At 43.9% G+C, this 14,353-nt stretch overlaps 1 protein-coding gene across 4 annotated transcripts in view; it reads right to left on the reverse strand.

Moving 5' to 3' along the window:
* LOC144670078 (CD276 antigen-like) overlaps positions 1 to 14,353 on the reverse strand; it is a 347,132-nt gene that overhangs the window by 255,212 nt on the left and 77,567 nt on the right. The gene's annotated exons all lie outside the window — the stretch shown is intronic.

The raw sequence follows: 14,353 nt of genomic DNA on the forward strand, positions 1-14,353 counted from the left end.
GCTGCAGCCCCGCTGATTGGTCCAGAATGGATCAGGTCATGGTCACATGGATATCTCATGGAGTTGGCAGTATATAAAATAGCGCCTTAGAGGGGGTGAGCAGAGCAGGAACTGCTATAAATCAGAGTGAATCAGACAACTTGTGACCAGCCTTGCCAAAGGATTGGGGTAATAGCCATCTTTTGTACTCAGCGTCTGGTTATTATTTGTAGCTAATTGTAATTGATAATTAAAATTGCCTTGTTTAATTGATAAGTAAAATTGCCTTGTTAAATCAGTATGCAAATACAGCATTGGCTCTCAAGTATACTAATGAGACAGAGACAGCCAAGATCCTGCACCCAAGGCCTTGGTCCAACTGCTCAAATTTACAACCCTCTGTTGCACATCAGCACGTGTGCTTGCTTGAGTGTTTCCAGTTGAGACAAGAAGCATTTTCTTTGACCTAAAAAAAGGGGCGAGGGATGAATGCGTTCCCAAAGGCCATTCATATAGCAGCAGTCGGACGGTTTGATCAGTACGTTTGTCAGCCAGGAATCAGTTTAGCTCAAGTTGCAATTCAGTTTTGGAGCTGAGACAAAGAGGTGCACGCCTAAAATTCAGGGCGAGCTCAAGTTCCATTCAGTCCATCACCCCAATATACAATTTCCTTTGGGAAGGCCAAATATGGTGCTGGAAAAACTGAGGGTTTTGCTGGATCACTTTTCCAGTTTTTCCATCCAGCATCACCAAATATTTAGCCTGGATACCAGGCTAAGAGAAAGCTCTACCCCATGCCTTAACACCAGCGTGAAAGAAAGATGCCTCACTTTACCAGTTCAAACACCCACTTCACCCAATTTGTGGCCTGGCCCAAGTGACGTTGTCAAATTGGGGACAACAAAAACCAGCTAAAACTCCCAAAACTCACGCCACCCAAGACCCTCATCCCAGATTGGGTTAGAAACAAACTCAAGTGGAAGATGTAAAAGGACTCACCCTAACACCCACTCAGCCACCAAACTGGGTCATCTCATCTACTGTCAGGTTGCTTTCTTTGATGGGCTATGGCCTTGTGTGGTTAAAATACTTTCAAGCCCCTCAGAATGGTTTGCATTCATTTGGGAACTCTTCCTGTTCCTCCTGGCCAATATTTCTTTCTCCATTCACGTCTTAGAAAAAATATTTTCTGGTCATGATCGCATTGTTGTTTGTTGGACCTTGCTCTATGCTGATTGGCTGGCACGTTTTCCTACTTGGCAACTGTGCCAGCAGGGCAGGATTTTGCCCTTTGGGTTGGGACCTGACACCAGGGTCAAACGGGGGGTCGCAATCCCACGCCCAGCAGTGATTTTCCCCAAATTGGCCAATTAGCGATCAGAGGGCAGGTGGGCGGGTTCTCAAAGCTGGAGGGCCAACCAGCAGCCAAGCCACCACAGTGGAATAGCCAACTCCTCCACAAGGCGGCCTGCAGTTGTAACTGAGGCCAGGCAGTTTGGGAAGGCCTCAGAGCCTGCCTAGAGCACTGGTACCCTGGTCTGCCGCCAGGAAGCCGCCATCAGACAGCTGGCCTAGTCCCTTCGACATCCAGTGATCTGGAAGCCAACTGGAAAATTCCAGGCAGCCTCTGACCATAGGTCTTTAAATTGTCCTTAATTGGCTACACCCTCCCCTTGTGGACAGACTGACCTTCCAGCCTCCCATCTTGCTTCCTCGAAAATGGCACAAGGTGGGATGGTGCCCACCTTTCTCCGTGCCCACACCCACCCCCGTCAGGGACTAAAAGGAGCTCCATACAAAAGTACTTAATTGGCTATAAAGCACATAGGGGTGTCCTGAGGTCCTGAAAGGTGCTATAAGACGCAGGCTTTTTCTGTCTTTTTGAATTAGTGAAAACCTACAGGTTGACATTAGGCCTGTTTGATATGAGTTTCGGAGTCCTGCTGCGCATGTCACGTACAGGCACAGTCAGATCCCGTAGTGATAACTGCCAAGGTTGAGTAGCTTGCTGTCACTCACTGTCTGGGGTTCATGTGGAAAACGTGTCCGAAACCAGAAACGAAAAATAAGCTGGGCAAACAGAGGGGAATGCGACCCGAGTGGAGTGACGTCACTCAGAGAGCGACAGGTCACATCCTCCCTTCTGGCTGAAAACATTCTCTGAAAAGCCCAGCAAAAAAGTGTCAAATCTTTCCCATCCACCCCGAGAGCTCAAGAACTAATTTACAGCAAGGTATTTATAAATCGTTCAGGGGGAGCGGGGTGTAAATCGGCCCTGACCCCTCTCGACAAATGAATTCCACTTTTCCCTCTTTAGAAAGTCTACAAATGAATCCATCCAAAGCGAGAAGCCATTTCTCAGTCTGAGGCACTGACGCCTTGGATCCTTCACATCTGACAGCCATTATGTCTTTAAATAAATTATGGTAACTCATTGATTAACAGCTGCACAGCAGACCATTAGCTAATTCCCACCACCTGCTAAAGTGGGTAATTATAAGGAATATTTTACAGCAAATTAAATAGGGGCAGCTACTATTACTGAAACATTCTGGTTTTAAGCAGCACTGTAGCACGGCAGTATCACACAGCGAGCTTCTCACTGGTCACTGGGACAAAGCGTTTGCAAATCCTTCTGGCACTGCTTGTAATGTCAGAAACAACTGGCCTTGCATCCAAGCAGCGGGTATGTCAACACGGTTTAAGGAGAGGCTCACATCTCTGGCTGCTAGAAAAGTGAACTCTAACTAAATTTTTTAAAATTCTTTCACCAGCATTTATTGCCCACTGCTAATTGCCCTTGTTCAGACGGCATTTAAGGGCCCTGTAAGGACAGCAGATTTCCTTCCCTAAAGGGCATTAGTGAACCAGATGGGTTTTTACAACAATCAGCAACGGTTTCATGGTCATTATTAGACTCTTAGTTCCAGATTTTTATTGAATTCAAATTTCACCTTCTGCCCTGGTGGGATTCAGACCCAGGTTCCCCAGATCATTACCCTGTGTCTCTGGAATACTAGTCCAGTGACAATACCACTGTGCTACTGCCTATCACTATTGCTCTTCCAGTCTTCCTTATACCTCCTGCATGGTTAAGCTACCCATGATGCCAAAGGCTTGGCTCTGGCTGCACTCCCCAGATGAACCATCACTCTCATCAGTATTCAGAACTGAATACTGGTTGGAGAGTGGGATGTACTCAGGAGACTTCTGCACTATCTGACTGTTTCTACTTGACTGTCTGGTCGTCACCCATTTCCTCTCTCCCTATATACTGTTAAGCTGTGTGGTGACCACATATATAACCATGTTATCCACAAATCTCTCAACCTCACAGGTGCACCTCAGTGATCCCAGCTGCTGCAACTGACAATGCTTGCTGCACAAATGGTTATCCAAGACACGGGAAGTGTCCTGGAGTTCCCACAAGGCACAGGATGTGCACTCTAAAGGTCGGGTGCAGCCCTGTCATTTCTTTATCCATTAGTTAATAACCATGCCATTATTAATAAACCTTACTACTGCTAATAAAGCTTCACCAATACTAATAAATCTTACTACTATTAATATACCTGACCAATACTAATAAACCTCATTAATAATTCATACGCCTTACTAGTAGTAATAAGTCTTACCTTAAGGAAAAGAAAGGTAAGATTCACCAGGTTATTCCCTAACTTCGCTAAAATAGAGAATACTCGCCAGCCAATCATCTATCTGCTTCCCTGTGATGTCACACTTCACTATTTCTTTCTGAACACAAGGCCCTGAACCCACAGACCAGCTCCTGGTGGAATATCTGCTTTATTTCCCTCCGTGTTCTCGCTCCTTCCCGCCATTGTCGGCATAAACATAAGAAACAAAGCAGCCACTTTGCAGACAGCGAACTCCCACAAGCAGCAATGTGATAAATCATCAGGTAATCTGGTTTTGTGCTGTTGATTAAGGGATAAATATTGGCCAGAACACAGTGGGGGGTGGGGGGGGATAACTCCCCTCCTCTTTGAAATAGTGCTGCGCGATCTTTCACACCCATGTCAGAGGGCAACCAGCTTTTGAGAGAACCCATTGCACTTTGAATATCACGTCTTAAAGTGTAAAAGCTTCAAGGGGAAGGAACCTCGATCATTGCCTGTTGGTTTTCCTTTGCCAGACCTGGAGCCAGAAATGTACGAGAATTTTCCAACTGCGCATCTCCCACAGCAACAAATTCTGACCTCCCAACCACATTTACTCATAGCAATTAGACTTTGGAGGTTAATGGGGCAGGAAGATCTAAATACCACTCTGCCTTAGCAATGGGATAACACACAGCCCCTTTGTGCTACAATAGCACATCATCCAATTTACTGTAAGCAAGCCATCCCTTCATATCCCTTGGCATCGGTGGCTCAGACTTGGGCACGTTCCTTGCTCATCTTGTTTCAGCTCTATCTTCATTACCTTGGCCATGTCCTTGTTTTCAGCTGTTGATCCATTCCTGGGAACATTTGGCTCTTCCACTTATTTATAAAAGAAGTAAAGCTACTGTCAAGGCTGATATTGCATCCAGCAATTGCATCAAATGCCTCTTGACTTTTAATTGGGGACATTGACCAGTTTTATATAGTTCTCATGCTCAAATCCCCCACAGTCTCGCCACTCCTTCTGTCCGTAACCTCTGTCATGCAGGCCATCCATGAGTGTGTACATGCTTATATTTGTATGCCTTGAAAGGATAGGAATTACTGCTGCCAATATTAAAACATTAAAAGCTTACACACTCTTATCAAATTCCATTTCTGCGCCATTTTAACAGGTGCATTTACAACTTGCATTTGTACCGCGCTTTTAACATAGTAAAATGTCCCAAGGCGTTTCACTGGGGCGTAATCCGACAAAAATCGACACCGAGGCAAAGGAGGAAACATTAGGACAGGTCATTAAAAGATCAAAGAGGTTGGTTTTATGGAGCGTCTTAAAAGAAGAGAGAGGGAGAGCAGTAGAGGGAGATCCAAAGTTAGCATCGAGACGGCTGACGGCAATAAAAAGGAACAGGTAGTGGACAAGCTGCCTGATTCGGAGGAACGCAGAGGTCTTGGAGGGTTGTAGAGTTAGCGGAGGTTACGGGCAGAAGGGGTGGCAAGACTGTGGGGGATTTGAGCACGAGAATTATATAAAACTGGTCAATGTCTCCAATTAAAAGTCAAGAGGCATTTGATGCAATTGCTGGATGCAATATCAGCCTTGACAGTAGCTTTACTTCTTTTATAAATAAGTGGAAGAGCCAAATGTTTCCAGGAATGGATCAACAGCTGAAAACAAGGACATGGCCAAGGTAATGAAGATAGAGCTGAAACAAGATGAGCAAGGAATGTGCCCAAGTCTGAGCCACCGATGCCAAGGAATATTAAGGGAATTAGTACAATCCAAAGAGGTGAGATAGACAGATATGAAATAGTCAGCCAACAGTAAGGAAGGAGAGTGCAAGTCAAACCTCTCGACTTGTAGTTGTGCGAGTCTATCTGCTCTCAACTGTTCAAAGTAGATGTCAACCATTGCTGCTTTCAACATGTGTATGTAATGCCCTCTCTTTTCCACATTCATTTCCTCCCCCCTTTGCTGCCCATCATTCTCCTGACCAATGCCGTGGGCAAGTATGCACTACACCCTCATGTGCGGCTGAGCCAACGAGACTTGGCTCTTTGGTCCCAGCTTCAACCCTGGGCCTGTGGTGAGTAAGCATGTCTTAGCTAAGGCTGCAGTTGTCTGGAATTGGTCTCAGTGAAGAAGAGGGGAGATGTGGAAGAAAATCAGAGCTGGGTTTTATACTCATCGCCCAGTCTCCGGAGACCCCAGCCTGGAACCCCTGCATCAACGTCAAGTAAAAACATGACTGGACTCTGTGGCGGAATGACCTGCCAATACCGAGCATCTAGGCTTTAGTATTTCAAAGCCAGCTTCTTCTGATGAGTCAAAGCCTCCAGACCAGCTGTCTCCAATTGAATTAAATCCCACACACGCACTTGCTTGGCGGTGTGAGTGGACAATATGGCGAGAAGGTCAAAAAGCGGTTTCACAACGTCATGAGATCAGTTCCTGACCATCCGCTCAGCCCATTGATGGCGGGCCGCAGTTCCCACCACCGGGAGGTCAGGAACCTCGTTGTATTTTAAACGTGGCGCCCGGCATCATGAAGCGGCGAGGTGATGGCATGATGGGCGAATCAGAGCCTGCCCGCCATGGAAACAGCGTGTTTCCCGCGAATGCATAATTAATGTGCTGGGTTTTGGACAACACAGCGTGAGAAACTGCCATTGTAGCTTGGGGAGGGTGTGTAAAATGGCCCACTACCACACTTAGTGCAAATCTGGGATGATTCCACCCCAATATCATAATGGAAGTCAGCAGTTGTGGTGAGACATAAGGGGGCAGCAATTCAGCTCTGGTGAGATATATGTGTCTCTGCAACCAGTTTATTTCCCCATAATTGCAAGTGGGACAGGCAGAATTGAGGCATTTGCAGGGGTTGGTTTTCTGATTGGTTTATTAAGGTTTTTCTTGGTTATTTATAGATCTGAAATTCTATTGTTTTTTTAACATGAATTAAAGGATAACTTAGAAAACCTAGCCACGTATTTTCTGTTATGTATTATCCCTTCCCCAGGTAAATCACAGTGAGTACATTCAGCCCATCGTGCCTATGCTGGCTCTTTGATAGAGTTATCCAATTAGTCCCATTCCCTGTTCTTTCCCCACAGTCCTGAAAATTTCTCCTTTCCAGGTATTTATCCAATTCCCTTTTGAACGCTACTTTTGACTCATCTTACAGCAAATGCAATCCAGATCATAAATCACTAGGTAAAAAAAAAAGGTTGCCTCTATCTCCAGCCCTGGAACTCCCAATTTTCCAAAATCTGTGTCCATTAGTCAATGGTCCCCCATCCCCCACTTGTGGAAACTGTCTCTCCCTACCTATTCTATCAAATCTATTGTTGGAAAAATCAAGTGAATGAATTTGGCCAGAACTTAATTGGAAAATATTTTCTTCCGTTCGCTATGAACCATGAAGAGAAAAAGCTATATGAGAGAAAAGGCTAGCTTTGTTCTCACACCAATTCTTATTTTAGAACTAGCGTAAGCAAACAGGGGAAAATACACCCTGGTTAAGCATGAAAAACCCACTGGGATTACAGGCAACCAAAGTGAACATTAAGGCATTTCTTTAATTGAGGGATTCAAAAAGAGTCACAGACTCACAGAAACAAAGCTCGGCTGATTTACGAGTGGTGCCTGGAATCTGGCCTTTCAGTCAGCCTTTGCCCTCCATTATGCTTCATCTTATAAAATACACTGTGGTCTTAAAACAAAACTGGAAACTTGGTTAAGGTCAGGAAAGCAAAGGCAACAGGGACTGAAGGCGGAGGATCTACAGTTGTGAGACGTTAGAACTGCAAATAGTACAATCTGATGATTGATAACAAGCTGCAATAACAGCAAGGGAATTATTTCCAAGTTGAAAAACAACACAAAAAAACCATCGAAACTGCAGTATCATTTTTATTTCTGGCAGCAGCTGCACTGTTGTGACAAAGGAAGACAGATGAAATTGCTGTCTGATAAATCAGCGAGACCTGCCTTTTATAACTTTCTTTAATTCGCTCATGGGGATGTGAACATCGCTGGCTAGGCCAGCTTTTATTGCCCATCCCTAATTACCCTTGAGAAGGGGGCAGTGAGCTGCCTTCTTGAAACAGTGCTGTCCATGTGGTGTAGGTACACCCACAGTTTAAGGATTTTTGACCCAGCGATGCTGAAGGAACGGCGATATAGTTCCAAGTCAGGAATGGGGTGTGACTTGGAGGGGGAGGGGAGCTTGCAGATGGTGGTGTTCCCATATGTTGGCTGCCCTTGTCCTTCTAGGTGCAGAGGTCACCTACAAGCTGCTGTCAATGGAGCCTTGGCAAGTTGTTTAGTTGGAAAAGGATATCCCACATATCAAGCACAAGCATATCTGCCCAACGCCCTGTATAACTGCTGCAAAACATCCCTCCTTATTATATTCCATTCCCCATGCAATAAACGACAACATTCCATTTGCCTTCCTAAGCACTTGCTGCACCTGCATACTAACTTTTTGTGATTCATGTACCAAGACACCCAGATCCCTCTGTACCAGCGTTCAGCAATCTCTATCCATTAATTAATATGCTGTTTCTCTATTCTTCATGCCAAAGTGGACAAGTTCACATTTTCCAACATTATACTCCTTCTACCCAATTTTTGCCCACTCACTTAACCTATCTTTATCCTTTTGCAGGCTCCTTATGTCCTCTTGAAGGCTTATCCTTTCCTGCCTATCTTTGTGTTATCAGCAAATTTAGCAACCATACATTCAGTCCCTTCATTCAAGTCATTAATATAGATTGTAAATAGTTGAGGCTCCAGTGCTAATCCCTCTGACACTCCACTAGTTACATCTTGCCAACCCAAAAATGACCTATTTATCCCTATTCTCTGCTTCCTGTTAGCTAACCAATCCTCTATCCATGATAATAGGCTACCCTCTACCCCATGAGCTCTCATTTTGTGTCATAACCTTTGATGCGGCACCTTATCAAATGCCTTTTGGAAATTCAAGTACACAACATCCACAGGTTCCCCTTTATCCACACTGCTTGTTACTTTCTCAAAGAACTGCAATAAATTTAGTCAAATACGATTTCCCTTTCACAAAACCATGTTGATTCTGTCTGACTGCTTTGAGATTTTCTAAGTGCCCTACTATAACCTCCTTAATAGCATTTTCCCTCTGACAGATGTTAGGCTAACTGGCCTGTAGTTTCCTGCTTTCTGTCTCCTTCCTTTCTTGAACCAAAGAGTTATATTCACTATTCTCTAATCTAGGAACTAGGGAATTTTGGAAAATTATGACCAATGCATCTACTATCTACACAGCCACTTCTTTTAAGGCCCTAGGGTGAAGTCCATCAAGTCTTGAGGACTTGTCAGCCTTTAGTTCCAATAGTTTTCTCAGCACCCTTTCCCTGGTGATTGTAACTGTTTTAACTTCCTCTCTCCCTTTCACCTCTTGATTTACAATTATTTCTGGGGTGTTATTTGTGTCTTCTGCAGTGAAGACAGACAGAAAATATCTGTTCAACGCTTCCACTATTTCTTTATTTCTCACTATCAATTCCCCAGACTCTCTCCCTAGAGGACCAATGTTCATTTTAGCTACTCTTTTCTTTTAAATACTTGTTGAAACTCTTGCTATCTGTCTTTATATTTCTAACCAGCTTTCTCTCACACTCTCATTTCTCCCTCCTTATTTTTACTTTGTCTTTTTTTTTTGCTGGTTTTTAAATTGTACGCTTTTTTTCTTTCAATTTGTTACTATCTTTAACTTCCTTAGTTAACCACAGATGCTGCATCTTTCTCACAGTCCTTCTTTCTCACTGGAATCTATCTTTATGAAATAGCTCCTTAAATGTCCGCCACTGCATCGCTACTGACCTACCCCGTAATCAAGTTTCCCACTTCACTTTAGCCAGCTTTCTCTTGATACCCTTGTTATTACCCTTATTTAAGTGTAAAATGCTAAAACACATCTCTACCCTTAAAAACCTTCCCAGAATCCATCTTCTCAAGCGAACTTTTGGTCACCCCTTCTAATTTCTCCTCCAATGGCTTGTTTATTTGTGATCTGACCTATTCTCTTTGCGAAACCCATTGGAACTTGCTAAGCATTAAACATGTATGACATCAATTCAAGATGTTGCTACAACTTTACTTTTTTTTAAAGTCTTATCATAAGATCTTCAATATAGTAATACCACTCAACACCAGGAACTCTTTCCGAAATTGGTAATAAATTGTTATTTCAATGTAATAAGTGCCATAGCTGTGTATATGAGACTGGTTATATCTCTTATGGCTTAGAGGCATGTCACATACAGTTGCTAAATTTGCTGATGACACAAAGATAGGTAGGAAAGTAAGTTGTGAGGAGGATGTATAGAGCCCACAAAGGGACACAGATAGATTAAGAGAGTGGGTAAAAAATTGGCAGATGGAGTATAATCCGGGAAAATGTGCATTTGTTCCCTCTGGCAGAAAGAATAGAAAAGCAGAACACTGTTTAAATGGAGGAAGATTGCAGGATTCTGCCATACAGAAGGACTTGGCTGCCGTGGTACATGAATCACAGAAAGTTAGCGTGCAGGGACAGGAAGTGAGTGAAAGGCAAATGGAATGTTGTCATTTATTGCATGAGAAATGGAATATAAAAGCAGGGAAGCTTTGCAACAACAGCTGTACAGGGCATTGGAAAGACCACATATGGAGTACTGTGTACAGTTTTAGTCTCCTTACTTGAGAAAGTATATAATAGTATTACAAGTAGTTCAGATAAGGTTCACTCAACTGATTCCTGGGATGGGGGTTATCTTATGAGGAAAGGTTGGACAGGTTGGGCCTGTATCCGCTGGAGTTTAGAAGAATGAGAGGAGATCTTATTGAAACATACAAAATCCTGAGGGGACTTAGAGTGGATGCTGAGAGGATGTTTCCCCTTGTGGGGGAGACTAGAACTTGGGGACGCAGTTTAAAAATAAGGGGTCTCCCACTTAAGACAGAGACAAGAAGAATTTTTTCCTCTCAGAGGGTTGTCAGTTTGTGGAATTCTCTTCCCCAGAAAGCAGTGGAGGCAGGGTCATTGAATATTATTAAGGCTGAGTTAGATAAATTCTTGATTGACAAGGGAGTCAATCGGTATCAGGAGTAGACAGGTAAGTGGAGATCAGTCATGATCTTATTGAATGACGAAGCAGGCTCAAGGGGCCGAATGGCCCACTCCTGTTTCTAATTCACAGGTTTGTATGTATCCTGTACGGGAGCAACCAGACAGGATTATGAACTCACATGTTTGTGCTGTACTCACAATTCTGTGCATCACTTTCTGAAGAGTTAGCGGAACCAAGAAATCAAACAGCATGTCCCTTTGTCTGTTCACAACAGGCAAGGTACCAATGATACCCCTACTAGCCCGTGCTTGCAAAACTCAAAACATAGTTTCCAACATTAGATGTGATTCCATGATTGGACAACATTTGCTAAACATGTCCTGAGTGCACTAAGAATTATGCTGACAACCCATTTAAGATCGTCAGACTCATAGTGTGGCTCACTTATATGTGCTAGAAGCTACATATATTAATACACAGAACCCTGTTCTTTGCTGACAAAAAAGAACATGTACATACAATACGCCTTTTTCAACTAAACAAAATAGGTGACAGCCATTCTCTGGTTCATTCCCCAGGCCAATGCCTTGATCAATCTGAGTCAACCTGCCTGGTGTGAATTTAAACAAAGCTTGGCAGTTAATTGTCAGTCATCGTTTAACTGGTCCATTGCCCAATGCAACACCTCCACCAATCAGAGTCCACTTGCCAACCAATCGGCACCCTCTTCTCATGCAGAGAAGCTGTTGTTCCCTTTACACTTGGTATTCTTGTGAATTGTCCTGATGAGTGCAAGACAAAAAGCTCTGACAACATGTGTCCTCTTTCAACGATACTCAAGTTCTGTGCTGCCAAATGACTATGAATCATTGTTTACTAAATTGTCACGGAGGGAATTTATCAGCAAAACCTATCTGACTTCAAGGTTTCCTGGACATGAGCGAACTTCTATTCCCACAGGGATTTCTGAAGAGAAACCTTGCGATGGGTGTTCTAATTTAACTATGCAGGAAGTACTATTATCATTCCAAAATCTGCCAAGTCTCCCTTCTGGGCTGTTTGCCCTTTGCTGCCTCAGAGGTTTTGGTCTGCTCGCGTGACAGTGATACTGAGGCTGTGAAAAAGGATTGGAGGAGGATCAGTATATTTGATTCCAGTGTGAAACACTACACTTTTTAAAAGCTGCATTTGTATATTCTAGACAAGTGTAGACACAGGGGTATTTTGTATCAGGTTTATAAAGTAATGAAGGTACAAGACACTGAGAACCAGAGCTAACGTGCACTTATTCTTTCATGGGATGTGGGCATTGCTGGCAAGGCCAGCATTTGTTGCCCATCCCTAATTGCCCTTGAACGGAGTGGCTGCAAGGCCGTTGCAGGGGGCAGTTAAGAGCCAACCACATTGCTGTGGGTCTGGAGTGACATGAAGGCCAGACCGGGTAAGGACGGCAGATTTCCTTCCCTAAAGGGCATTAGTGAATCAGATGAGTTTTTATGACAATAGTTGTCGCAGTCACCATCACTAACACTAGCTATCATTCCAGAATTATTCATTGAATGTGGGATTTGAGCCCATGGCCCCCAGAGCATTTCCTGGACCTCTGGATTACTAGCCCAGTGACATGACCACTACACCACCATGACAGGTTATTCATTACAATGAGTACTTTCCCCAGAGAATAATGGAGCTACAAAACAAGTTCCCAGCTTGTGCGGTGGGTGAAGATTCACTGAATACCTCCAAGAGTGCTGTACTGGTTCCTAATAGAATAGGGGTCATGCCATACAAGAGATTGGTACAGGTGGATCAAGAGAAGCCATGGTCTACATGATCCCCTGGTCTAGCTTCAATCTCCTCAAACACCCGGAGGGGAGTTTTCTGGTTCACAAGCCTTGAGCTTGTTTTTTTTTCTGCTTTTTACCCTCCCAGGAGATTACATTGGGGTAGGAAGCGTTTAGTTTGTGATGCACAAAACATCACAACTATGAAAGATGGACTAGATGGGCAAGCCAATCTTTTCTTATCCAACATTTTTGTATATTCAGAAGGAAAGCTATGCTATCAGAAAAATTAGGGGATGCGGTGGCATAGTGGTAATGTTCCTCCTCCTCTTTCAGGTACAATGTCCTAAGAGGGCGTTGGTGACCATGGACTTGCATTGGATTGGTCCATGATTATGCTCAGCAAAGTACTGCAGTGGTTTGCTGTTGCGTCCTGCAGTATGGCTGACCAGGAAACTCTCCCACTCTTTACCTCCTGCCAACAGGCATGTTGGAAGGACTTACAGGCTGATAACTGACCTGTTTGGCCATGTTATAAACACACCCTCTGTGGCCATCAAGTGCTGAAGCGGGACTCAAACCTGGAGCTTCTGGCCCAGAGGTAAGGACACTACCACAACACCACAAGACACAGTTGTGATGTTACTGGACTAGTAATCCAGAGGCCCAGGCTAATGCTGTGGGGATATGGGTTCAAATCCCATCATGGCAGCTGGTGGAATTTGAATTCAATTAATAAACCTGGATAGGAAAGCTAGTCTCAGTAATGGTGACCACAAAACTATCGATTGTCATAAAAACCCTCCTGGTTCACTAGTGTCCTTCAAGGAAGGAAATCTGCTGTCCTTACCTGATCTGGCCTACATGCAAGTCCAGACCCACAGAAACGTGGCTGACTCTTAACTGCCCTCTGAAACGGCCTAGCAAGCCGCTCAGTTGTATCAGACCACCATAAAGTCAAAAAGGAATGAAACCAGATGGACCACGAGGCATTAATCTCACACCGACAGCAGCATACACCCAGCCCTGTTCACCCAGCAAAGTCCTCCTCACTAACAAAAGCCAGAGAGATGCCCCACAGACTATTCAACCAACAGCCTGACATAGTCATACTCACCAAATCATACCTTAAACATTCACTCTCTCCACCACCAACACATAGTGGCAGCAGTGTGTAGCATCTACAAGATGCACTGCAGGAATTCACCAAGGCTCCTTTGACAGCAACTTCCAAACCCGCAACCTCTACCACTTAGAAGGACAAGGGCAGCAGATGTATGGGAACAAGTTCACTTCCAAACCACATACCATCCTGACTTGGAACTAGATCACCATTCCCTCACTGTCACTGGGTCAAAATCCTGGAACTCCCTCCCTAATAGCCCTGTGGGTGTACCTACACCACATGGACTCCAGCACCACCACCTTCTCAAGGGCAATTAGGGATGGGCAACATCACCTTGCCAGTGTCATCCGCATCCTGTGAAAGAATTTTTTTTTTTTTTTTAAAAAGAATCAGAAAAATCTGCTTGGCAAACCTCTCCTTCAGTTGGGAAGTGGGAGGGTAAGCACCTTGATAAGATCCACTAATACAAATCTATATATTATTTACAGCACAAAAACAGGTTTATTTGGCTCAACAAGTCCATGCCAGTGTTTAAGCTCCACATGAGCCTTCTCCCATCCCTTTTCATCTCCTCCCATCAAGATATCCATCTGTCCCTTGCTCTTTCATATACTTATCTCGCTTCTCCTTGAATGCATTAATATATGCATCAATGTATTCATACAAATTTGTATCGATACAATCCTATCCATACATTATTGTGCGCCAAGTAATTTAATGAAAAGGTTCATTGATGTGTT

Source organism: Cetorhinus maximus, chromosome 30, assembly GCF_964194155.1.
Source record: "Cetorhinus maximus chromosome 30, sCetMax3.hap1.1, whole genome shotgun sequence".
NCBI lineage: Eukaryota > Metazoa > Chordata > Chondrichthyes > Lamniformes > Cetorhinidae > Cetorhinus > Cetorhinus maximus.